At 48.2% G+C, this 25,965-nt stretch overlaps 1 protein-coding gene across 1 annotated transcript in view; it reads left to right on the plus strand.

Annotated features, from left to right (window-relative positions):
* TRIM71 (tripartite motif containing 71) overlaps positions 1 to 25,965 on the plus strand; it is a 65,516-nt gene that overhangs the window by 17,625 nt on the left and 21,926 nt on the right. The window lies entirely within an intron of this gene.

Raw genomic sequence — 25,965 nt, forward strand, 5'->3', positions numbered from 1 at the left:
ATTAAGAAAAAAAAATCTAAAAAACTAACTGGGGGAGGTATCCCTGTCCTGTCTGCCTGGTCCTTCTTATTTCAGCTCCTCGACTTTCAGTGGGCACTTGTAAATGTTGTCACTCACTGTGGGAGGGTCTCACCCCTTCTTGGTGCTAAATGCGGATAGGTTTGCCACAGTGAACACAAAAGAGGAACACGGATGAATGAGTGCTTAATACAAACCATAGAACATTTGCAAACACTTGACAGGGGCTATAAAGGGGGAAGAGGTAGCAATTTTGTTTTAAATTTGTGTTCTTTTAACAACATTGAGAAGTTTTTTTTTTCCTTAACTGACTTTTGTTTTTTCCTTAACTGACTTGTTTAGACTTCACAGCACTTGTCATTTTGGGTGGTAATTTTTCTGAATATGTATGTCTCTGTGACTTTATTTATTTGACCTTTCCTTCCTTCCTTCACCATCTTCAGTTTGTAGTTGCTGGATGAATGGAAAATTGAGATTTTTCTCAGGGCTACCTGTATTCCCTCCCAGGAAGTAACTTGGACCACGTAACTCTAATCCTTATTTAATTATGCAAGTAATAAATATCTTTGTTCAGATTATCTGTAAAAAAATTTTTAAAGTGTACCCCCAGTCCTACTTCTTCCCAAAGTGTGTGATCTGAGTGTGTTTTCTTCCAAACCATAACAGCCATTCACACACACACAGAGTATAGACATACAGTCTTTAAAAACATGTAGTACTTTTTCCTGTACTTACTTTGCTAGTCATTACTGCTCCAAACTTGGCATTCATGGTGTGAAATTAATTTAGCTGTTCCCTTATGTGGGATTTTCTCTACATCGGCCATTGCCATCAATTTGTGTACTTGTTGCTTCCGGAGGGAAGATCCCCCTGGCTCCCCCTTCTCCCCCAGCCGGGGACTTGCTAAGATGCTGGAGAGGCACATTTGAAATGTTAATTTGCCTCCTCGCCAGCCACATTTCCTCCCACCCCACCCGGCCTTGTTGCCATCAATCTAATGGGAGAAAAAATGGCTCGTCCTGTTGGCTTACTTTGCATTTCTGCGATGACTGTGGGGTGGGCGTCTTTTTGTTTATTGACCATTTGGGTTTCCTCCTCAAATTGCCTCGGTTCCCGGGCCTCTCCCTCCTGGTTTTTTTTTTTTTTGCGGTACGCGGGCCTCTCACTTGCTGTGGCCTCTCCCGTTGCAGAGCACAGGCTCCGGACGCGCAGGCTCAGCGGCCATGGCTCACGGGCCCAGCCGCTCTGCGGCATGTGGGATCCTCCCGGACAAGGGCACGAACCCGTGTCTCCTGCATCGGCAGGCAGACTCTCAACCACTGCGCCACCAGGGAAGCCCCTTCCTGGGTTTTTAAAAAATCAATTTGTAGGCATTTTATCCAAAATATTGAGTACTGGCTCTTTGTTGCAGTGGATTTCTCAGAGTCCTGGGCTTGCCTCAGTTTAGTTTAACTTGTTATACATTTTAAATTTTACTGCCACTTATGATCGTCTTCTGCTGTCTCTACATATTTTGTCTTTAATCCTACCTTAGAATACATTCTTAGTGTATCATAGGAGGTGGGGTCTAATTTTATCTAGAACAAATGATGAGCCTGGTGTCCTGACTGTTAGTGAATGGTCTCATTTCCCCTTTTTCTCTGAACCCGTACAATTCTGGGAAACAGTTATGAATATAGCTGTTAGCTGGGGGTGAAGAGAAGGGTGTGTTAAGGCCTGTACTCAGTGAATGCCGACTGGGTTGCAGTTTAATGTATGTATATTGAGTGTTCATGCTTTGTGGTCATATACCGGTGATCTCTGAAAAATCTCTTTGATGTTTGGTGGCTACTAAGGAAATAGATAACAGATAAGTGGCAATGCTTGAGTTGGTGTAGGCCTGTTACACATCAGTCAGTGTTTAAGCATGTGTTGCTCTGTTGCCTACTGTGTACCAATTACTGGGCAGGGCCCTACAGACCTGCCGTTTCTCCGCTTGGTTTTTATCTTCATTGGGCTTTTTAACTGGAAGAGAAGTAAGTAGTCATTTTAACACAGGCAAGTGCTAAGTAGCTAAAAATACACAACTTGCTGATTCCACTCCCCAGATGTAACTACTGGTAAGAGGTTGGAGTGTATCATTGGTCTCATTTCCTATGCTTCTGCAACATTACCTTTATGACTGTATTTATCATTTAATAATCTTTTCTTTTTTACATTAAAAAATATTTATTTATTTATTTGGCTGCACCGGGTCTTAGTTGTGGCACGTGGGGTCTTCATTGCTGCGTGCGGGATCTAGTTCCCTGACCAGGGATTGGACCCAGGTCCCCTGCATTGGGAGCGCGGAGCCTTAGCCACTGGACCACCAGGGAAGTCCCTATTATTTAATCTTTAATTGTGCACACACTGATGTTAATGAACTTGTTGGGAAAATATTTGTATACTGCATCTGTAGTTCTACATCTTGCTTTGTTTTTTTAGATCTAATAGTCTAGCACATCCTTGCATGACAATATACAGTTTGTTCCTTCATTATCATCTTTATTGCAGTGTAGTGTAGGCACAACCAAATGCACTCATTTTTATGCATGCATTTTGATGGTGACTTCTGACAAAGTTATACATCTATACTACCACCATCAAAATCAAGACACCCTAGAAAGTTCCCTTGCAGTAGTACCTTTCAGTGCTAATCTCTGGAGAATTTGGTCTGCTGCTCTGGTCATGGGTGTTGGGGAGGATTTATGGAAACTAGAGTGAGACATGGGCCTTTGGATGTGAATGAGTCTCTGATGACGGAAAGTTGCCATGTCTGATGTCCTGGTTTATTGCTGAGGTGGAGGTAGCTGTAAAACGCCCTAAAATCTTTACCTTTGAGGCATTTTGGCCTCTGCAAAGGCCCAGATTTCACCAGCCCCCACCCCCCTTTCTTTTCCTGTTTTAAACATTTGCTGTTTCAGGGCCACAATGCAAATGGTCAGGGAACATTGTTTTCCAGCAAGCACTTGCCTGCTGGGAGGCAAATTCCTCAAGGATTGCTCGGAAAATGTGGAAGTGAATTCCGTTCAATCAACACACTTCTCATTGAACACCGGCCATGTGCCTGCTCTCTCCGGGTGTTTGAGGACACAAAGGACCAGAACAGAGGTTGCCTTCTGGGGACCCTTACATCACTATACAGGGAAATAGAGTGCCCGGGGATTTGGGGGTATTCTGGTGAATGATGTACATGTAAAGTACTAAATTGTTTTTGATTAGGTATTACATGCTTATGTGTAAAAAAAAAAAAAATTTCCAGGGCTCAGGAAAGGGTAACTCGGTAGAGGAGTGAAGTCCTACGAGCAGAGTGCCAGCGTCCTGGGTGTCCTTCAGAGGGTTCTTATCCTTGAGTCTAGGCTTGTGGTCCTGAGCGTTTCTGAGAAACTTCATAGCTTCCCAGGTCTGCCAACTCAACTGGAGGTGACAGGTTGGTGGCTTCCATTCCCAAAGACCCTTCCTTTTCAGAAAATTTTGGTTTTGAGCTTCTTAGAAACTTTTGAGTTGTTACCAGAGGATGCTTCACTTAGGGGTTAGGGGTGGGGGCAGTTCCTTGCCCTGAACCAGCTGTTTTAAGTGTCATTCAGAACCACCTTCCCCTGGTTTTAAGGCTGTATCCCGTGTGCAGAACTGTTGAGTCCTTTGATCATTGACTGCTGCTGTGGGGGGAGGGGTCCTCAACTGCCCTGACTCTGTCAGGATCCAGAGTTGGTTTCTGCCCTCTTCCTCCTCTTTCCTGGTGTTTGGCGTCTGCCCCCAGTGAGAACTGGGCTGCTGAAGGAAGTAGTAGGTTGCCGAGCTGGGACGGAGTAAGGATAGGATACTTCGAGAACCGGCTACAAGGCGTGAAAATGATTTTTTTTTTTTTTTTTTGCAGCGAGAGTGAAGTGAGGGTGGGGAGGGGACTCAGGTGGAGGGCAAGGACTGGTCGTGGTCTCCAGGAAGAAAGGCCTGGGAGCGTTTGAGGGCATCTGAAAAACTGGAAAGCACTTTGCTGAGGACCCCTTGGTGATTAGAACTTTATCTGCAAAGCAAATGTTCAACCAATGTTTACGGAGTTAATTCAGACAGGCTCCAGGGAGCTGTTGGGCCCCCTTTAAAACCTGTGGTTGGGGATGGTGAAAGGGGACTTCCACGGGAGCGGTGTCACCCTCGGAAAACCTGCCCTCAAAGCAAAAGAGAACCTCGCAGTCGTCAGTCTGTCCTCAGACTTCGTTACCGAGGCCCTGGAGTGCCCAAGTCTCCCATCTCCCCTCAAGCTGTTTGAAGATCCTGTCCACTGGGGTCCCCAGAGGTGGGTGCCCCCCGTACGTGGGTCAGAGACAAGGCTGATTCCCCCAGTTCTCACCCGCACCTGCTCCCCGAAGTTCCTTTGTGCTGGGGATCTGCGATTAGAATCTGCCTGGGAGATCATCTGTGGTGACGCGGGAGCTGTAGTTTAAAAAACAAGCCTGCGAATCCCACCCTCTCTGAAGGACAGTGAAATGTTCGCATTGGTTACTTTAAGTAAAAGCCAGCCGGTAGCAAGAATACAAAGAAGACCCTCAAGGTAAAGTTAATGATTAAATTCGGAACTTTTGGCCTGTTTCCTTTAGATTTTTTTCTCTCTTGAACTTTACTCCATCGCGGATAGAGACTTAGCCCCCAGATTGCATTTCGTGTTTGTAGGGCTGAATTTTAATATCCGTGCTGGAGGCTTTCCTTGGACCTTCTCATTCCTCTTGGAGGGAATGGGCTTCTTCCTAGCGCCTCTTGCTGGGGGTACTCTTTTCTGTCCAGTTTTCTTTGGATACTACCCCACCCCCATGCTTGGGGCAGCAGGAATTCCTCCCCAGGCCCTTTGTTCCTCCTGAAGGGCGGGAATGCTGCCTCCTGGAATGTTGATGCTTTGGCTGAGTGGCCAGCACCATTGAAGCCTCTGTCTCTGCTCTTGGGCGGGGGGTGGGGTGGGGTGAGGTTTGCATCTCCCAGCTTAGTCACCCCTGGGCTGGATTAAGTGCCCCAGCTTTAGTCCTGACCACAGTCACACTAAAGACCCCTCCCCTCATTAAAAAATAAAATAAAATAAAAACAAACCAACAAACCTTGTCACAAAGCCAATGAGGAGTAATCTCAAAAGTTCTGGCAAGAGATTTGCCTCACTCCACTGGAAACCCCCCCCATAACTCAGCAGGAAGCCTCCTGACCAGGATTGCCAGCTCTAGCTCCCTCCTAGACACCCCCCCCAGGATGCCTAGTTCATAAACAGTAAGCAATTTTTTAGTACAAGTATGTCTCATACAATACTTGGGACACACTTACACAAAAAATTGTCTGTTAGAATTTAAAATTTAACTGGGCTGTAGTGCTGTAGTTTATATGGCAGTTCTCCTGCCACTCCTTAAAGCTATTGGAGGGGCTGAAATCCCCAACCTGAAAGGCTCTCCCCACCCGCTGCAGGATCCACCCCTCCCCTACTCTGCATTTGGGTCCTACAGACCCTTTTGTTGCAGAGTTCCTCATAGGTGACTAGTTTTTCACAGGACAGAATACCTAGAACAGGACCCCTCTGACCTCCTCACCCCCACCCCAATCACTGCAGGTTCTGGCAAAGGAAGGGGGTCCTGGAGATGGAAAGTTAGGTTGGAAACCAAATGCCAGCTCAGAGGTGGGAAAAAGCTTAGCTCTTTCCCGCACTCCTGGTCCATTGCTGCCAAGCACTCTGGGGTCAGTGACCGCCCCCCTAGGCCCTCATGGGGGTGGGGTAGATTGCACTCCTGTTTGAAGGGTTAGGGCAGTAGTTTGGGAAGAGTAGTTTTTGAGATTTCTAGAAGAGGATTTTTGGGGAAGCTCTCCTGTACCTGCTTTTCTCTAGCAAGAAAAAGAAAGACTGTCCCTGGAGGATTTCAGCAGGGATTTCTGTAACTCGGGGGGAAGGGAAACCCAGAGAGCAGGTTACACGAGTGTGTTTCCAGCTGTGTATTTGTTTCACGTACAGACCTTAAAGTGTTTCCCGGAGGAGGGGATTTACAGGTTCGCTGCTGTGTCTGAATCTGCTGCCAGGAGAACTATTGGCCCTCTCAAGCGGATGGTTTGACAATGACATAGTTGTGGCGTATTGCCCGTTTTGCTCTGACTGCCAGGAAGCTCAGAGCCAAACTCCTGGTTTCAGTCCAGGATGGCTCATTGACATGCTTCTCCTTTGCTGACTCAGGCTTGGTTCTGCATGTTGTTGGCTTTCTTTGTAAGCTGCTCTTCTTAGATTTGGGTAAGAGCTGCTGAAATAAGTTTCAATAAAAGTTGAGTGAAAGATGAGGGGGTTGTAAACTGCCCAGGATAGGGACAGTTTTCAACCCAATAAATCTGGCTGATGTGTATGTAAAAGAATTAAGCCATTGTACCAGCATAGTACTTGTCAAATAAACATGTAATCCTCGTGTACGCCCTGTCCCTCCCTGGACAGAGTCCAGACCCGTGCCAGGGGTGGTGAGGAGACTTGCTAGAATGTGCCCCACTGAACTGCAGGGGCAACAGGACCCCAGAAGCCCTCATCTGTAAAAATCAAAGCAACTTGAGAGACCCCAGGGTTAGTCGTGTCCCCTGGTAGAGGCCGTGGCCCGGGTATGGGATCTTTTGACCCACGTCCCCCATTTCTCCTGCCCTGGGAACCCTTCTATTCTGCAATTTGGTAGAGCTTGGAACCCCTTCTTGAGGGGTGGGAGGAAGTGGTTAATCCCCACTTCCTCCCCTGGGAGTTTTATGGGCCTCTGGGAGCCTGCCTTACTCTGGGCTTAATGCTCATAAATGATCCTCTCCCAGGGCAGGGGCCAGGCTCCTGTGCATCTTTGCCCGGGCTTTAGGCAGTTAGGTGCTTAATTGATGGGTGATGCCCTTGGTTTTCTGTAATTGGGAGGTGGAGTGGAGAACCTTTTAGGATTACTGGGGTGGTGGCTTGAGCCCTTCCCAGCGGGGCCTGGGCTGGAAAGTTTGTGACGGAGCAAGGGCCCCCTGGGTGCTGGAGCTAGGTGTGACTGGCCGGGACTGCAGGGGAATCCTGGTGGGCGGGACAGGGTGGGGCGGGGAGAGATGGGAAGGGCTGAGTGATTATTGCACTTCAGAGGATCCTTCCCCACCTAGTTCCCTCCCTTATTTTCATTCTTCTGCATTTTAAGATAAAGCAGTAAACTCCTCAGTAAGCTTCATTTTTGATGAAGAAGGCATTTGAGGTTGCCCAGCTCTTGGGACAGGCTTTACAGAGTGGCCCTTAAGTAAGGGATGCTGGGTCTTGTCAAATGGAGTGATGGCTGGTGGGGTGCACATTGGATCTTGATTAGGGAGAGAGCTCTGGGTAGGCAGGCATCACCTCTCCTGCTAGCAGCCCCCCCCCCTTTCCCCCTACGAACTAATCCCCTGCCTCCCTAATCCCCTGCCTCCCATTCTGCAGGGTTTTAATTAACTGTGTTTAAACTTCCCCGGGAAGCAGGCTACCGCCTGCATGTTTATTCTGTTACCTGCTGGATTTTCTGTTCCAGCCTAGCCAAGGACAAGTAACATTCAGGGAAGGAGTCCTTTTTCCCATGGGTGGTTAGAACCTCCCTGAAAACTGTCTTGCTCCCTCTTGGGAAGGTGCAGAGCCAAACCAGAAAGCAACCAGGGTGTGGGCTCTGCCCACAGGACACCAGCCCTCCTTTGTGGAGGAGCTCCTGGATTTAATGTTATGCAAATAACATCAGATAATGTACTTTTTCTGTTAAGGTGCCTGGAGGTGAAATAAAATGTCCTAAACTATTGGAGCAGAAGAATTAAAATATTTTATGCAAAGAGCATTTTTAGTGAGTGCCTACTATGAGCTCGCTTATATTTTTCATTTCATTCTTGTTTAAATCAGCCTTTTCCAGTTTAACAACGACTGGAGTTGATTAACCCCAGGGCTCCCTACCTACCCCACAGAGATTCTGATTCTTTAAAACTGGGGTGGGGTTCCAATTTGCATTTTTAGCTAGCACCTTGGGGTTCTAATGCAGGTGGCCCCTTTGAGAGAGAGGTTTTAAGTGGTGCCCTAGGAGAGGAGATTTAAGGTCACAGCAGAGCCCCAGGCACACTTTTGTTTTTTGCATTAGCATTTTTAACCCCAATTGTCAATACACCTGTTTATCAAAGGATGCCCTGATTTCAGCAGCCCTTGATAAAAATGATGCTTTAACATACTATTTGGTGTTTCACTTCAAGCTATAACATTATTGTCCCCTCCTCTGAGCCACTTTTGAAAAGAGGGTCAAGGGGTCCATTACTTCATATCCCCAAAGTTCTCCAGTCTTACTGACATCGGGATGAAAATCCAATTTCAGCAGGTTAACGAAGTGCTTTGGCCTGTGTTGGAGTGAAATGCCCCACAGTTGCTGCCCGCGGAACTGCGGAACTGCTACGGACAAAAGCAGCTGGAACTAGGTTAGCCCCTCTGGGACGGGGCGCCAGGGCCGGAGTCCCGGTGTCCGCGCAGCTGTCCGGGGCGAGGCTGCGTCTGTTGCCAGGTCTTCAGCTGCTGCTCTTGCTGCCAGTTGGCACCTCCTCTGTCTAAATAGAGCCACATGGGAGCCACCTGGAGGCCTTCCAGGTACCTGTCTGACAGGCACGGGGCCCGCGGGGCCTGGCAGGCACTTAGGCTGCGAGGAGGCCGCAGGAGCATCTCAGGGTGGCTTGTCAGGGAGAGTAAGGGCCATCACACCATGCCCAGTCGGGGAGACCATGTAGCAGCCCCGAGGAAGCCCGGGCCTCCCCCCTCCCTGCCCCCCCTTGGGGGGGGTGCTGCACATTCAGCTTTCATTTTGGGTTAAGAAATAATCATTCTTTTAGAGCTGCACTGCTCTTCCTTGGGAAATTGATCTGTTAATATTATACTATATCCCAATTTTTAAAAATTCCATGTTTCGTTGAAAGACTAAGCCAGTAAGTAAAGCTCTTTCTCTTTCTTCCCTCCTCTGTCTAGTTGTTTCATCCAGACTCTTTACAGTGGCGAAGGCCACCTTGAATTCATCCACTGCCGCCCACCCCCAGGAGAGGAGTCTTAGACGAATGCAGGGAGGAATGTGCCAAACAGGACACATCTTCCTCAAGTGTCCCTTTCATTTGAAGATTGTATTAAAGCAGCCACCGCTATGTCATGGAGGGGGTACGGTGATTTTTAAGACAAGGCTGAAACAGTGAGCTTGTGGATGTGTCCCCCAGACCCGCCCCCAGGGCTGCCATTTATTGCCCACGGTGAATTCCACTGCTTGGGTGGAGACTCGGGAGATAGTGGCCCATACCCTGCTCCTGATACAGAACGAGACCTTGCGAAAAACCTAGGATTCCCTAGGGGCACAGAGGATGGAAGAATGCAGCTGCTGGCTGCTCTGCTCACAGCTAGTTTTCCGTCCCCATGTCCTTCACCTGGCTGAGCAGCTCCTGCTACTACTCCAGGGGTGGCTCCCTCCCTCCCTCCCTCCTTCATTTCATCATTCCTTTCTCTTTAAGTCTTGCCTACAAAGCAGTTAGCTCTTTTATAAACCGATACTTGTGCCTCTGGCACACTCTAGCAGTGTTGTAGGCACTTGTTTAGGGATAGACATACAGACCTTGAAGCAGTGGGCACTAGGTAACTTGAGCTTTACATGCCATCACAAACCAGTTGTGCACATTGTGGATTAATAATATTAACGTGCCCAGCCCCGTGAGGGAATAAAAATAAAGCCCCTTGGTGTCTTTCATGCAATTTCTGGGTCACATCGTGTACCAGCCCTCTGACCCGGGCCAAACGTCAGTTTCCACCATCTGTAAAATGGAGATGGGGCTGTGGCTCATGAGTTGTGCTTTTTAAACCTGTTGAGGCAGGGCAGCATCCAGCCCAGAGCCTGACTTACTATGTCCATCGAGTTGGCAAGTATCCACCGAGTATCTGTGCTCCGTTAAATGCAGCCCCTTCCTCATGTGGCAGAGGAATGTTTTAATAACCAGACAGATCTGACTTAGGGTCTGCCCCTTCCCCATAGCCTCTTGAGTCTCAGCTCAGGTGGCTCTCCATATGGGGCTCTGGTCTTTTCTTTTTCGTTGTGATAGGACACATTGTGAAAGGAATGTGTTGGGGTGTCCTTTATGCGCCACCTACAACTGTGTGACCTTGTGCAGGGTCGTTCCTCTCCCCTTTTGCCCCGGTTTCCTTATTTGTTGAGTAGGGATCAGGGTAGGTGGCATTCCTATATGCACACTCCGAAATGTTTGAGTTTTGACAGTTGTGCACCTCGGGGTAGGGTGCATTTCTCTCTGCCCTCTTGGTCTTACAGGGCGAGGAATCCTGCCAAGGGAGTTCCACAGGTCTGGCCCAAGTCAGCTGGTTTCCTCACTGCTATCCTGGTACTACCCCTCTGCCCCGGGGGGGGCATGGGGCCCTGAGTCATCGGGGCATCGGATTGTTGGAAATGTCTCTCTGAAGACACACGGAGGTGGTTTTTGCTGGTGCTTTGCCCCCTCTTCATCATTTCATATTCCTAAGGATTGCTTCTTTTCATGCTCCTTCTGGGAAATGAGGCTCAGGAATACACTACACTGCATCCGTGAACAGGAGTATGAGGTTACTTTCCCTTTGCCGGGCATTTAAACAATGCTGTGTGTTCTTCATTTTTACCCTTTGGCCACCAGTCCTGGCAGCTGGCTGAAGCCTGGGCCAGTAGCCAGGCTGCGGTGGAGCCAGTGGAGGAGCAGCTGGGACCCAAGGTGGCAGGAAGACCCAGGAAGCCAAGCAAAGCCTCCTGTGGCTGCAGCTCGCATTGGTGGATGGGTTGCTTTTCCTTCCCTGACCCTGGCCGACCTCCCTCCGGCCCCTGCCACCCGGGACCCACACCCCCCAACGCCCCCCACCTCCACCTCAGCCAGCGGGCTGGTGTCTGGGGTTGGGGGAGGGTTAAGACACTTTTAAAAATTTCAAGGATTCTCTTGTTTTAGGAAATGGGATCCTGGGGATCCTGGCCCTGGGAGGTCAGAGGGGACCTTAAGCAGAGAGCTGGGGGGATGGGCACAGTGACTGCAATTTAAAGTTAAAAGCTGTGCTTTGGGAAATGGGCCTCAGTTTGGACGGATAAGGTCAGAAGGGAGCAAGCAGATCTTTTCTTGTGGGGCTGAGGGAAGGTAGAGCTGAGTCCTCTGGTTGGCTTTGGACTATAAACCTGGCATTGGGATCCCCTACTAGGACGGATTTGTAAACATCCTGGCTAGAGAAAGGAGCCTGGATCGCGGGCCCTGGAGGACCGAGTTCTGATCCTTATTCCTATATTAGCCACGCTTGTTTACCTGGATAAACAAGCCTCCTTCCACTCCGCTCTTTTTGTCTCATGGAAGGGGCAGAGTTGAGCGCATTAACTGGATTCTTTACCTTTTTCTATAAATTTATTTATATTTTTGGCTGCATTGGCTCTTCGTTGCTGCGCACGGGCTTTCTCTAGTTGCAGCGAGCGGGGGCTACTCTTCATTGCGGTGCGCAGGCTTCTCATTGCGGTGGCTTCTCGTGTTGCGGAGCATGGGCTCTAGTAGTTGTGGCACGAGGACTCAGTAGTTGTGGCTCGCAGGCTCAGTAGTTGTGGTGCACGGGCTTAGTTGCTCCGCTGCATATATGATCTTCCCAGATCAGGGCTCGAGTCCGTGCCCCCTGTGTTGGCAGGCCGATTCTTAATTAACCACTGCGCCACCAGGGGAATCCTACCTTTTTCTTTTTAATAGTCGGGGACTTCTGAGAATCTGACACCCATGCACCCTCACAATTGTGGATGCAAATTGAGGGCTCCTCCCCTGTAATGTGTAAGATTTTGTGGCTCAGGGACTTCCCTGGTGGTCCAGTGGTTAAGACTCTGTGCTGCCAATGCAGGGGGTGAGGGTTCGATCCCTAGTTGGGGAACTAAGATCCCACATGCCACGCGGCCAGAAACAAAACAAAACAAAACAAAAAAAAAAGATTTTGTGGCTCAAAGCATTCTTGGGGGATGTCTTGAGTGCCTTTCAATCGAGATAGTCATCTGTTACCATGAAATTTTAAAAGTGGAACAGAACCCCACCCAGCCTGGACAGTGTCAGGATTGAGCCCCTGAGGCCCTTGGTGAGGAAGCCTTCCAGTCTCTGGGTTCTTTGGGGGATGAGGTAGGTAAAGGGAGCAGAAGGGTGTTGAGGCCAGACTGAGCTTGTTTACAGTGCCAGCCCTGTGGCCAATCTGGGGTTTGTTTGAACAGGAGAATGTGGTGATTAGAGCGGGAAAATGTGCATCATTAATTAGAAATATGAATTTTTGCATGTGATGCTCTAAAAGCAAAAAAGCATTAGGGAGGGTGAAAAAAGCTAAGAGGAAAATTGTCTCCCAGAGGATTTTTGTAAGGCATTTCCCTCCCCACTCCTTGTGTTTGACCTATTTATGTACTTTCAGAGTGTTGATGTCATAGCATTTCAAAGGGATATTGTATGTCTGGACTGCTAACTTCTTTTAAGTAGGCCTGAAATATCCCCGTCTCCATTAATGACAGCATGGTTCTCTCCAGTAATGGAAATTGTCATAGAGTGTCTAGTCATCCAGATGACTGGGGTTATTCTCCCCCGATTCTGGACCCCCTTTGGCAACAGCTGGAATGTAATCAGCCAATAAAAATAACCCGAAGGAAAACTGGCTTGTGTCGACTAATGTTCTTTGGATTCTAGAAACTATTTTAGGATGAACTGCTGAGTCTGGGTTGGGGAGGAAACCTTGCTCACCAGAGGTTTTTTTTTTTTTTTTTTTTTTTTTTTAATCTTTTGACCTATTTATTAGTGAGGCTTTTGTAGGGGAGCCATTCCCTGCCCCATCCGCCTGTTTCTCTTGTGGGATTAATCATTTCCTTTTGACCTTGTGCTCTGCCCCTAACATGTTGCATTGATCAAATCCCGAAATCTCAAGTCATTTCTCCACCCCCACCAGCAACCCCATTCACATTAGAAAACCTGAGGGGGAGAGAGGGGGAGGGGTTTGAGTAGAAAAAGTTACTTGTCAAAATACACAAGATGAGAAAAACATTATTAGTTTTTTAAAACAACCTTCTCCACCTTCCTGTTGTTTTAGGACTTTCATGAACAGGCCATTAAAAAAGCTCCCTTTCCCGAAATGTGACTGGAAACGTCCCTAATTCAACTACTGCATTTTAAAACCTGTTTGACAGTGTTAATTCAGGGGAATTGGAAAAAGTGTGTTCTCTTTTTGATAGGCCTTGGTTTTAATTCCATCCCCACCCCCGCTCCTACTTTAAAAAAAATTCCCAAATCCTGAAATTTAAATTTCAGCCTACAGTGAGCAAAGAAAGTGAATTCAGTTGATAGGTGAACGCAGTCGGTACTAAGTTGAATGCAAACAATTAGCAGAAGAGCTGAGTCCATAAATAAGAAGCGTGTGCAGAGTTGACTTTGTAGGCCTTCCTCCTCCTCAACTGAATTCACTCGGCCAGCAGAGAGTTGTTTGAATTCTCTTAGTCGCTCTTACCTACACCTTTTCTTCTGACTGGTAATGATGTTAGAGCTGGCAGCTTTGAGAGGGATGGGGCGATTCGGGTTTAAAAGTAATTACCTCCTGTGGGACAATCTTAGAAATTCCCTTTTTGGAGCTTAACGATTTCAGGGTGGCAAGTACTGAAGTTGCAAAAGAGAATGAAAGGAAACCTCGTTTCACCATCCAGGCATAAACAACTGTCTCTTGGGGGGGAGGTGGGGAAGGAATTTTCTGTCAACTTCCCTCTTGCAGGGCGGGAGGGAGATTGTGACGCGGAGGGAGTCGCTAGGAACAAAGGCTCCGTATTGGACCAGCCGCCATCTTGGACCCAGCTATTTTATGATTGGCCGTAAGCCTTGGACCAAATTGATCACAGATCCCCTTGGGGGCCGGGTAGCCTTTTGGATTGTGGGGCCTGAGTGAAATTAGGGGCAGTGTTGTGGCCTGAACTGGAGCCCTGGGGCACATCCTGGAGAAGGACGTTGAGCCGTGCTCCTTCCCTCGGACCACAGGGCTGTGAGGGCTGGGAGATAGATAAATAGGTTCTTCCAGCACTGCCGCCTGTTCACTAGGTTATGCGTGGCGGGGGGGGGGGGGGGTGTTGTGTAGCAATTTGATGAGTGGTTGGGATAAACCCTCTGTAGAGGGTAAGGGGCTCCATTACCCAGAGGCGAGCGGTTAGGAGCAGAGGCCAAAGCAAGACAAAAACCTGCCCAGAGAGGTTTCATCATCCTGAGTTCATTTTAGGGTGCCTGGGGAATATGCTCTTAAAGTAAGACGTGTTCAACTTGAGTTTATTCTTGACCCATAGGCAGTGTGGAGCCATCGAGGGTTTTGTTGAGTTGGGGATTCATGAAAAAAAAAAAAATTGAGTCGGAGGATTGATGTTAGCAGTGGTTGTTGGCACGCAGGTTGCCTGTGCCACAGTATTTTAAACCCTGGATGGGTGGTGGGAGATTACAGAGGTGAGTTTTCCAAGGCTGTGGGGGAGGGAGTGTTGTCGCCGTTAATAGAGACTGCAAACCCCTGTGGTTTCTACATTGACTCTGGAGCCAGGCTCTGCCACTTTCTACTTGTGTCCTTGGGCAAGTCACTATCTACGCCTCAGTTTCTTCATCTGTAAAATGGATACTAATAATACTCGCTAACCAATAAGGCTGTGATGAGGCTTAAACAAGTTTATGTGTGTACAGCATCTGGTCTAGGGACTGACCCCAGTAAGCACTTCGAGACATGTTTGCCATTATTAAATTCCTTCTGGCTCTGACGGTGCTTGGGTAAATGAACCTCAGGGGAGGAGCCCTATGCTTCATTCGAGCCCCCTAATAGATGCCCTATGTGGAAACAAAAAAATATAGTAAACTAAGTGGCTGGTCATCCTAACCCATAGTTAGCAGTTTGGTTTATATCATTCTTTCTCTGCCATGCCGTGTGGCTTGTGGGATTTTAGTTCCCTGACCAGGGATTGAACCCGGGCCCACGGCGGTGACAGTACCGAGTCTTCACCACTGGACCACTAGGGAATTCCCTGGTTTATATCATTCTTGATTTCATGGCTTAAAAGAAAGTGGGAACCCCTCCATTCCCCTATGAAGATCATACTGTGCATACGATTTGTATTCTGTTTTTCACTTCACATTATATCATGTTAATATCTGATATTGGTTATTTATTTAGTGTAAACAGTAATTAAACATGTAGCTTATCTCAGCAAATATTTTAGGAATGTGAGGGAATAGCAAAAAGTATTTACAATTTCATTAGGTTCTAAATAACTACATTGGGACTTCCTGGTGGCACAGTGTAGTTAAGCGTCCACCTGCCAATGCAGGGGACACAGGTTCAAGCCCTGGTCCGGGAAGATCTCACATGCCGCTGAGCAACTAAGCCTGTGTGCCACAGCTAGTGACCCTGCATGCCACAGGCTACGGAAGCCTGCGTGCCTAGAGCCAGTGCTCTGCAACAAGAGAAGCCACCGCAATGCGAAGCCTGTGCACTGCATCAAAGAGTAGCCCCCGCTCACGGCAACTAGAGAAAGCCCACGTGCAACAACGAGATCCAACGCAGCCAAAAATAAATTAATTAATTAAAAATAAATAACTACATCAACACACTGCAGTTGGGCGTGGGGTGAAAAATACTACACAATAGTATCCTATGGCATCTAAGCACATTCAGGTACTCCTGAATTCTTGAACCTATTTTCTACCTTTGCTCGAATAGTAGCACACTGCTCCTTCCTTATTTTCTCCTCGATAGTGTATTTTGGAGTTCATTCCATGGATCATATTCTTTTTCATGGTTGCCCCAGTAATCAGTCTATATAACAGTTGTTTAACTAGTCTCCTATTGGTGGACATTTAGCTTGCTTCCAATCACAAACATGGTGCTATAAATCATCTTTTTTTTCAAGGAAGTGCCGAATTCCTAGCTGGATGGCTTGAATATAAAGCTTGTAAAGGTTCTTATTGCTGGAGGGGTGATAAGTATGCCCTCTCTTTTTCCTGAGAAGAAATGGAGATTAAGGCTTTTCCTGAGATCCACAGTGGGCTGGGGTTGAGAAATAGGATTATAGATCTAGACCCACAGGAGTGTCAGATCTGGAGTTTGGTTTTGTCAGAAGTGTGTGGGAGACAGTGGCTTAGGGATGACCCCTGGAAAGACATCATTTTGGAAGCTTACTGGGGATTTACACTCTTCTTCCCCCCACTTTAATGGTTTTCTACCACGTTCTGGGTAGTTATTTCTGGAGAACGACCTGTTCATAGACCTGGTCTCGGACATGGAAAGATGCTTATGCGTGGGCTTAGTAGGCTGTTGTGGCTCTGAGAGGTTGTGACCAGCTCTTGGGGTTTTAAGAATCTGCATTTTCCTCAGGCTCTCCCTCTGTGGTTGCTGCCTGATCAGGGTCTGCGGTGGAACCCACGAATTGAATTTTGATGGAATTAGCTGTGGGCAGAGCTGGGAAAGAACCTTGACTATCTTATTCTAACCCTAGGCCTTACTCGAGAAGGGAAGAAGGCGTTATTTTCAGTGAAAAATTGTTCTATCTTTTCTCATGGATAAGATTGAAATGGTGTTTTGATTATTGATTGTTTCTCATGACTCCGCAGTGTGCCTTTTGGCCTTGTTATTGAAGGTGGAAAGTCAGCTGGTCTGAAAGGTCTGCGGGGGCTGGCTCCCCTGGCTGGTGGTCCGCTAGGGCTGGCAGCCTGGGGTGCCTGGGTTCTCTCTGTGGCCTGGGTTTCTCAGGGCACGGCTGCTGGGCTCTGAGAGTGAGTGCTCCAACCAAGCACATCAAGGCTTATAGCGTGACCACCACGCCTTTGACTGGGCAAGGGAAGTTGCAAGACCAGCCCCAATTCAAGCAGAGGGGAAGTAGATTTTATATTTTGATGAGAAAATATGTGCAACCATCTGCAGTTGCACACGAGTGGCTTTTCCTGGAAAAGTTCATAAATTCACCCAGATACTACCTGCTAGTGATGGGAGCTGGATTTCCCTATCATAACCTAGATTTCTGTTCACATTTTAGACCTGCACACCTTGGAACAAATCTCCCACCGTCTCCTTCCCCTTCCACTTTCCTTGTTTTTTGCTTTGTTTTTGTTTTGAAGTGGGGTGTTTTTCATCAGCAGTTAGTGAGATGGCTAAACAAGGTCAAACAGGTGGCCAGAACATCTCAGTTTATCTGGGGACCTGCTGCAGAAGTGCTGGCCGTCACCCCTTTTCTGTGTGTTCTGGTGGATATAGTGCCAACCCCTCACCTAAGTAGAGTTACTCGATTGTTCACTGAGCATCCATGTGCCAGACATGTAGGGACTGGGAAGGAAGTGTTGAACAAGACAGAATTCGCAGCGTTTGCAGTGCGTAAATTCCAGTGAGGAGACAGACCATGAACCAGTGAATAGATACTTTCAGGTAGTGAAAAGTGCTACAAAGAAAATTCAGCAGGGGAAGCCAGTGGTCAGGGGAAGTGTCTTCCTGAGGAAGTGATACTGAGACTTGAATGAACTGGGGAAGGAAACCTTATGTGGATGGGCGGCGGGGTGGTGGTGGTGGGCACAGTTCTCAGGCAGAGGGAACAGCAGGTGGAGTCCAGGATAGGTGGCGTCCAGGATGACCCATCCAAACAGTGGCACGATGGGAGCCACTGGAGGGCTTCAAGGAGGGGGTGCTGTCTCTGACTTTAAAAGGTGCTCTCCCCGTGGAGAAGAGACTGTAGGGCAGCAACGGTGGAATCTCAGGCAGAGTGAGAAGGTGTCTTGCGTTTCCCTGCCAGAGTCTTCCTTGTCTGGACCTTTTATCCCACCCATTCCTGTTTGCACTTTTAGACTAAACTCGGGCTTCCCTTCCTCCAGGAAATGTGCTGAGATTTACATCGAAGCTCCAGTGTTAGCTTTCTTCCCTCAGCCCTGAACTTGTTGGCCTTACTCATCATCCTTCCTGGTGGACTGTCACCTCTTAGAGGGGAAGGGCCTGGTGCCCGGAGCGGGTGCAGTAAGGAAATGTGCCTGCCTCGGGGATTCATGTTGAACATATGACATCTGTTGGGAGGGCCTGAAAGGCTGATCTGACTGATGAGAGTGGAGGAGCAGGCAGGGTGGCTGCATAGGAAGTTGGAGGCATGTGCAAGTCAGAGGTGGTCTTCCAGTATGCCTTTTCCAAGCGTATTTATGGAATCTCTCAACATTCCATTCAGTGGGCAAAGAAAGTCACAGCTCTGGTGAACAACGGCCCCAAAGGCCATTGGAGTGGCTTTACAGCCCTTATCAGTCCTGCCTTGCAAACATATCCAGCCCTGCAAACAGGTTCCTGGAGTTGATTTAACTTGCCTGGCCACTTACCAAGCTGGAGCCCTCACAGGCAGGCCGCCACCCTGCTCTTTGCTGCTGGAACTGCCGGTCAGCATTTGCATTTCACGCACTTCTCTTATGAATTCTTCACCACCGCCCACGAGATGGAGTGTATTCTCCCCATTTTATGGGTGGAAACAGCTCAGTGAGCCCACTTAACCAAAAGAGCTGGAGAAGGAAGGACCACATCAATATGTGAACCCAGGTTTTTTGACTTAACAAAAAAGGTGACCCCAGGCTGTGCCCTGGCCTCCTTCCATGTTGTCCCCGTGAGGCCACCTACCCCCAACTCCCTCACCCCCCCGCCCCACCCCCCGCCCTTGAGCTCCCAGCTAACTTTCCCCTCCAGTCTACTCCAGATTCTTCCCTGCACTTGGACCAAGAACAGTGTGCTTCTCTGCTAGAGGTGTTCCTTTTGTTTGGACTTGTAAATCTTCCATCCCATCCTTTTAAAAAAAAAAAAAAAATCCCGTTATCCCATTCTTTCTAAGAAGCCATTTCTAACTTGTCTGCCCCAACCCCAGGCCATGCAACCACAGTAAGTCCTATGAAGGGATTTGGTACTTCTCTGGGTGGCAGTTTTTCCTATCTGCCCTCATGTATTTTGGTTAGTTCCCCATTTGTCTTACTGATCCTGTCCAGTGGGTTTCCAAACTGGGTCATTTTTGAGAGTGAAGGAGGGTGTTGTTAATAATTATGCTTAGACAACACAAACAGACTGGACTTCCCCAAACTGACCACCCAAGACTTGTAGGAGATTGGAAACTTGAGTTGTTTTTTAAACCTCCCAAGGCTCTTAGCTGAAAGCCTTGAGTCCAGTGTAAATGGTTTAAAAAAAAATCAGCAAATGTTGCAATGTATCTTTACTAGGACAGCTTTCCCTCTATGTTGGTTTTTTTGTTGTTGAAGTGTGGTTGATGTACAGTTTTATGCTGATTTCTGCTGTGTAGCAAAGTGACTCGGTTATACACATATATACATTCTTTTTTTATGTTCTTTTCCATTATGGTTTATTCTCTATGTTTTATCAATAGATCTACAAGTGCCTAAGGAAAACAAGTTTCTGAAAATAAAGGAAAATGTTGTTCAAAAAATCTGCAAACACCGCATACTTGTTAGGGACATCATGGCCTCAGAGACTACAACCTGTATTAAAGCTGTCTCTAAAACAGATGAAGTTAACATCCAGGAGGCAAAGGTTGGGAGAGCCAGGAGGGCCCCACGGCTGACCCAGAAGTGGACAGGCCAGCCGGAGACTCCCAGTGGGCCTCTTGTTTGGGGAAGGCCCTTGGAGTTCGAGGTGCAGTGGGTTCCTGTGTAGAGGGGCTGAGGAAGAGCCACCTGGGGCCAGAACTTCAAAATACAGCAATTTGAGGATCCATCACAGACAAACGTCTGCATCTCCCTGGCCTTGCATCTCACCATTCCTGGTTAGGTGCCAGCCAAAGTTAAGGGCGACTCCCCGCTCGCTCTCCCACAGAGAGCCAAACGAAGCAGGTCAGAAGTTAAAAAACCCAAGGAGAGACCAATTTAAGGGCTGTTCCTTTATCATCCGCCTTGAACTTTAGCTTACATAACACTCCACCTGATTGTTTCCCACCTGATTGTTTCCCAGCTCAGGTGGGGATTTTCTTTCCCCACCCAGTCAGGTCTAGCCTTTGAACTGGAGTTTATCCTTGAGTATCTGCTTGGGGGGTGCTGGGGAGGTTCTGCCCCTCCCCTCCTGTGTCTCCTGGTTGCATTACCTGCTGGGTCAGGGTCAGCGGGCTGTCAAGTTCTATTGAACAGCACGCAGGTGCAGTGCAAAGAGGTGAAGCTCAGGCTTCCTTCGTTGGAATGAAGTGGGATTTCTGACGAAGCTCCATCCGTATCTGAGACCTGAATTTTTTCTCATTACCATTATTTTCTCATTACAACTTCGTTCATGCATGATGAGTGGTCCTGGGAATTCAGGCTTCTCTAAACAGGAGTTTGACTCCAGTGGTTTTACCTGTAGTGTCCCCAGATGTTGATCTTTTTTCAGATTGTATCTTATTCCTGGTTAGTTGGAATTTCCCTGCCTGAAATCGCGCTGCTGGCCTGGTGTTGGGGTTCCCTGACTCCTTGCCAAATCCTGCTGTAATTAGTGCTTTAGGACCACAGCTATCAGGATCTGTGCACACTGGTGGGAAGAGGGGTGGGTGAACTCCAAGGGTTCAGGGCTTCATTGCTAGCCTGAGGTCTCCACTGCTCGCTGCAGTTTGGATTTTTTCCCCTTGCGATGGGGGAGGGATTAAGACCCACCCTGTAGACTGCCTGGACCACAGAACCGGCCCCGGGGCTCCTATTCCTCCCCGTGTCGCCCAGCCCAGCATGGGTGACAGGTGACTCTTTAAATAAAGCTGGTCTCCCAGCCTGGCCTGGCTCTGTTTCATTTGTAGGGGTGTCTGAGGGATTAAGTTTCCTGTTGTTGGAGTTGAAGGAGGGTGTGATTTAAATTAATTGCCTAACAAAGTGCTAACTTGAAAAGGATTTTAAAAAGAAATCCATTTCTTGATAAGACTGAGGCTTTTCCTTTCACCCTCAGCTGCTGCACTGGAGCTGTGGTTTGAGGCCCCTCTGCTCTTGGTCACAGAGGAAACTGTTGAGAAAGCCTCTGTTGATTCCTCAGGTGTCACAGGGGATAGAGGAGTGTGTCTCTCTGCTCTCTATTTGATGCTCTCCTTGATGGGAGCAGTTTTGAGGAGTGCCGCCAAAGAGCCTAGGCTTAGGGCTCCACAGACACACGGGGAGCCCTCGCCCCAGCCCCACGTCGAGGGGCGGCCCTTAATGGCATTGAGAGAATTCACAGAGTCCATCTACTGCTTTCTTGATGGGGCCCCCCTCCCCAATTTAAATCATTCCTGCCTGTGAATAAGATTCCTACAGCATTAAATATTCGGTTAACCTCCTGATTTTTTTTTTTTTTTCCCGGTACACGGGCCTCTCACTGTTGTGGCCTCTCCCGTTGAGGAGCACAGGCTCTGGACGCGCAGGCTCAGCGGCCATGGCTCACGGGCCCAGCCGCTCCGCAGCATGTGGGATCTTCCCGGACCGGGGCACGAACCCGTGTCCCCTGCATCGGCAGGCGGACTCTCAACCACTGCGCCACCAGGGAAGCCCTAACCTCCTGATTTGGAGGCAGTGCTTGGTGTGAAGTTAGCTGGCTCTTAAAATTGTCACCGGGGGTGACAGTGTCACACGGGGCCGTCGGGAAGACCAGTGTTGGACCTGTGTTGCCCAAGGCAGCGGACAACTGAGTAACAGGCGCCCAGCTACTCCGGATTATAGAACTTGCCGAATTGGGGAGAGAAAGGAACAGTTATATTGGGTTGTTATCCCTTATTGGAGGGATAAGATACGGCTAGTAATATTTCAAAACCTTTTTTGTTATGAATTTTCTTTTCTTACCTGAGTCTTTATTTCTGCTTCCCTTCTCGAGGTGAGTGCTTTCCTTTGCTTTACATCCACCTGTCCACATGATCTCAGCCATGCAGGCCATTGAGACCCTTTTTGCTACTTCAGGGGGGGTGGTGGTGAAAGGTTTCGGGTGCATGGCGTTGCCCACTGTTTAAGAGGTGAGAACTGAGTTACGTGGCCACCTACAGTCTGGCCATTTTTTACAGTCAGCCTCCCAGTACCACCGATTCTGGTCTAGAACACAACAGATTAAAACTGGGCCTTGCTTTTGCGACAGGAAACTGTGTATCTGTGTCAAAATCCATCTTTTCGTGCCTGATTTGAAAGTCTATAATTTACGTGGGCGGTGATCTCCGTGTTGGAACAAATCTCTTTTATTTGCTGCTGGAAGCTGCCTGGACCACTCATTAGTACATCAGAGGTCAGGTGCAAGCCTGGGCGGCAGCTGGCACACTAATGATTTCGTAGGGCTTTGTGTGACCGCTGGCCGCCTGTGGGGCTGTAAATCGGACTCGGGGTTCTAATTTTTATCAAAACCTCCAGGGAGTTAGTCCGACTTGCCTCTTGTGAGATTAAACTTAAGATAATATTTATAGTGGAGGGCAAAGGAAAAATAATACCTAATGGGAACATTGTGGGAAGAATGGTAGTGACCTATTAGAAGTAAATTATGTGGGGCCATTGGAGTAACTCATTTATGGGCTCAAAGAGTATTTATTAGGTCTTTAGCTGTGAGGAGCCCATGCTGAGGCTGGGCTCCAAGCTTCACCCCACCACCGCTAGGTGGTCGCTGGGAGGGTTTCCCCCTCACTTATTATTTTTTAGGTATAATTTACATAAATAAAAAGTATACATTTTGACAGTTCTTTTTAAATTTTTTGGTCACGCTGCACATCTTGCGGGATCTTAGTTCCCCCACCAGGGATCGAACCTGAGATCCCTGCTGCCACCATGGAAGCGCTGAGTCTTAACCACTGGACCACCAGGGAGTTTCCCATTTTGACAATTCTATACACCTGTGTACCTACTCCTTCTACCAAGACAACATAACGACACATCCATGGCTCCAGAACATCTCCCTTGAGTTCCTTCCAGTCACACCTGTTTCCACTTGCAACTTCTTTGATTTTTCTCACCTTAGTTTTGCCTTCATAGAAATAGAATTATGCAGTATATGTTTTTTTGATTCTTATTTTTCCATCAGGCATCTGTGTGATAGCACAAAATCAGTAATTCGTTCTCATTGCTAAAAGTATTCTACTGTGTAGACATATACCTGTCTGTTTCTCTGTTGATAGGGAAGTTTGGTTTTTATTTTTGAACTGGAAGAATCCCCCCCACCCCGGTACGCGGGCCTCTCACTGTTGTGGCCTCTCGCGTTGCGGAGCACAGGCTCCGGACGCGCAGGCTCAGTGGCCATGGCTCACAGGCCCAGCCGCTCCGCGGCATGTGGGATCTTCTTGGACCGGGGCATGAACCTGTGTCCCCTGCATCGGCAGGCAGACTCTCAACCACTGCGCCACCAGGGAAGCCCCCTGGAAGAATTTTTAAACACCCACGTATTATTTAAGTCAACAAGTTTATCTGTGAAAAACCGTTTGGTAGGCAGTAACCCCAAACACAGTTCTGGTATGTTCCAGAGTGTCACTGAATGTCATGTAACTTGGATCTGTTGGAGGAAACCCCCCAGCACAGGGGTGTCACCTGCTCTTTTGTGTGGGCCATTGTTAAAGCCTTCCAGGAAGGAGAGAGACTGCAGGCTGTGGGCAGTCAACCCTGCTGGCCTTGGTGGTGGCGGCCAGCCATGACTGTGCCTCAAAGCTGTGTGGTTGGGCAAAGATACCAAGACTCCAGCCTGAAAACCAGAATCCGACCAGCAGGCAAATGAATAGTCCAAAGAGCGAAGGAGCTCTTGCAGGTTGGGTCCCCCCAGAGGTTTGGATGGAGAACTTGTTTATCAGCATCTGGGGAGGAAGCAGAATGGATACAGGCCCACGAGGAGGCTCTCAGTGATACCAGCGCAGCTGCCGGGGGCCTGAGTATAGCTGGGCTGGCATAGGGAGGGCACTCCGGGTACTCGAAGTGAAGGGACAGAGGCATAGCTCGTCTCTGGAGTTCCCATGTGTATTGTCCCCCACTGAGTATTTTGTGACATCCTGATTATACCTTTATAAAACATGCTTCTTTGGGGGACTTTACAAAGGCTCTAAGAAGTGCTGACTGTAGCTCCACGTGGGAAGCGCTGTCTTCTGCCTGCTTTTTTTCTTACCCTCCTTGTCACCTGGACCTCTGCCCTTAGAGCTCCCTTGGAGGATTCTCCTGCCCCGAAAACCCAGCTGCACAGTTCCCGAGTATCGTCAGGATCCCAGAAAAACACACACACCTCGGTTATATGTCCTTCTTCGCCTCCTAAAGGCCCTATTTGAGTCAGATTTACTGCTGCAGCCTCAGTTTTGGAAAGGGAGCTATGGTAAGAAATATTTGTAAGGCTCTTTTGTCTATGACTCTGGCAACACTGGAGGCAGGCGGTGTGTGTCATTGTTCTGTGGGGCTTCAGTGCTACAGGGGAAGTGGTTTCCTTTCTAGGATGAACTCATTTTCATGCTTTTTAATAATTCTGACAGTTTTCTGAGCCAAAAATGGAGGTGTTTTTTTTCTTTCTCTCTCTCTCTCTTTTTTTTTTTTTTTACCAAATCTGCAAGTGAGCTCAGCCAAATTCAGTCATTTAACTGTAGAAACAGAACTTACTCCTTTAATTACCTGTGACTTTTTATAAAAAGGCAATGGTTCTGCTTTTTGCACATGTTAATATTAGAAGCTGTGTGCCCAGGGAGGGTTCTTCCTGGAGGAGGGCCCTGAGACAGGGAATATAAAGTATAAGATATAAATACTGCTGAAATATAAAGTGGGGATCCCGTGTGCCTGGCTCTGGGGTGTTGGGACCTGGTCCCACAAGCAGGGGAGCAGGTGATAGGGAGGAACAGGAGCCTGGAGAAAGCCTCATGGGTTGAGGCACTGGAGGAGCTGGGTCTTGCTGGGTGGTACGTGGTGGTTGGTCGGTGTTGGGAAGCAGTGGTCATTGGGAGTGTGAAAATTTTCTTCTGAAAAATAGGAAAGGGATCATGATGTGGCTTTTGCAGTGGCACAAAAACCTCCGGGGAACAGCATGGGACGTTCAGTCATCATTGAACTATGCCTTCCCTTGGTACCAGCAACCACATTGAGTATAAAGTTGTTAAGAGCTGGGAGTTCCCTGGTGGTCCAGTGGTTAGGACTTGGCGCTGTCACTGCTGTGGCCCAGGGTCGATCCCTGGTCGGGGAACTAAAATCCTGCAAGCCGTGCGGTGCAGCGCAGCCAAAAACAAGAAAAGTTGTTCGAGCTGATGGCATTCCTGTTTCCAACCCTTCCTTTTCAAATTTGCCTTGTCCACAGGAGCCAAAAAATTTGGCCTAGAACTGCTCTGACCCCACTTGTACACCCCCATCCCACTCTACCACCTGGTAGTCTTAACTCCTTCTCTTGCCTGTTGAGCCCAGGAATGACTCTTGTTCAGCTAGCTGGCCTGGCAGGTCTTTTACCCTAGCCCTTGGGATTAGATGTGCCTTGACATTCAACGTTTATGGTTTTGGAAAGTTTATACTGTGAAACAGCACCACAAAGTAATGAATATTAGCAGTTCTTCAGTGAAATATATGAGAACTCACACTAAATGGTATAGATAAAAATCTGAGATCATTTTCACACCAGTTCAGGTTTTGCTGCCAAACAGCTTGTGTAAAAACTTTTGCTTTCCAGATCTGTTGAATTTGGGGATTGCAGAAGGGGGTTCTGGGCTTGTATGGGGCTACCCATGTTTGTTTCACCGGGTGTTTGAATGATACCCACTGGGACTGCCCTCTTCGTTTACACTGCCTGAGACCACCCTCACTGCCCACCTCGGGAATCATCCCAACAAGCGGCCCCACTCGCCTCTACCCTTGTGTTTTGGAAAATCTAGCAGCCAATCCCGAGCACACAAAACACAAGCCTTGCTTTCTTGCTGCTCCTCTGGGGCTTCTTTTCAGTCTCAGCCTCCACCTTCCACCTTCCAGCCACGCAGAGTGGACCTGGACTCCCAGTCCCACATT

Source organism: Stenella coeruleoalba (genome assembly GCF_951394435.1).
Source record: "Stenella coeruleoalba genome assembly, chromosome: 10".
In the NCBI taxonomy this organism is placed as follows: Eukaryota; Metazoa; Chordata; class Mammalia; order Artiodactyla; family Delphinidae; genus Stenella; species Stenella coeruleoalba.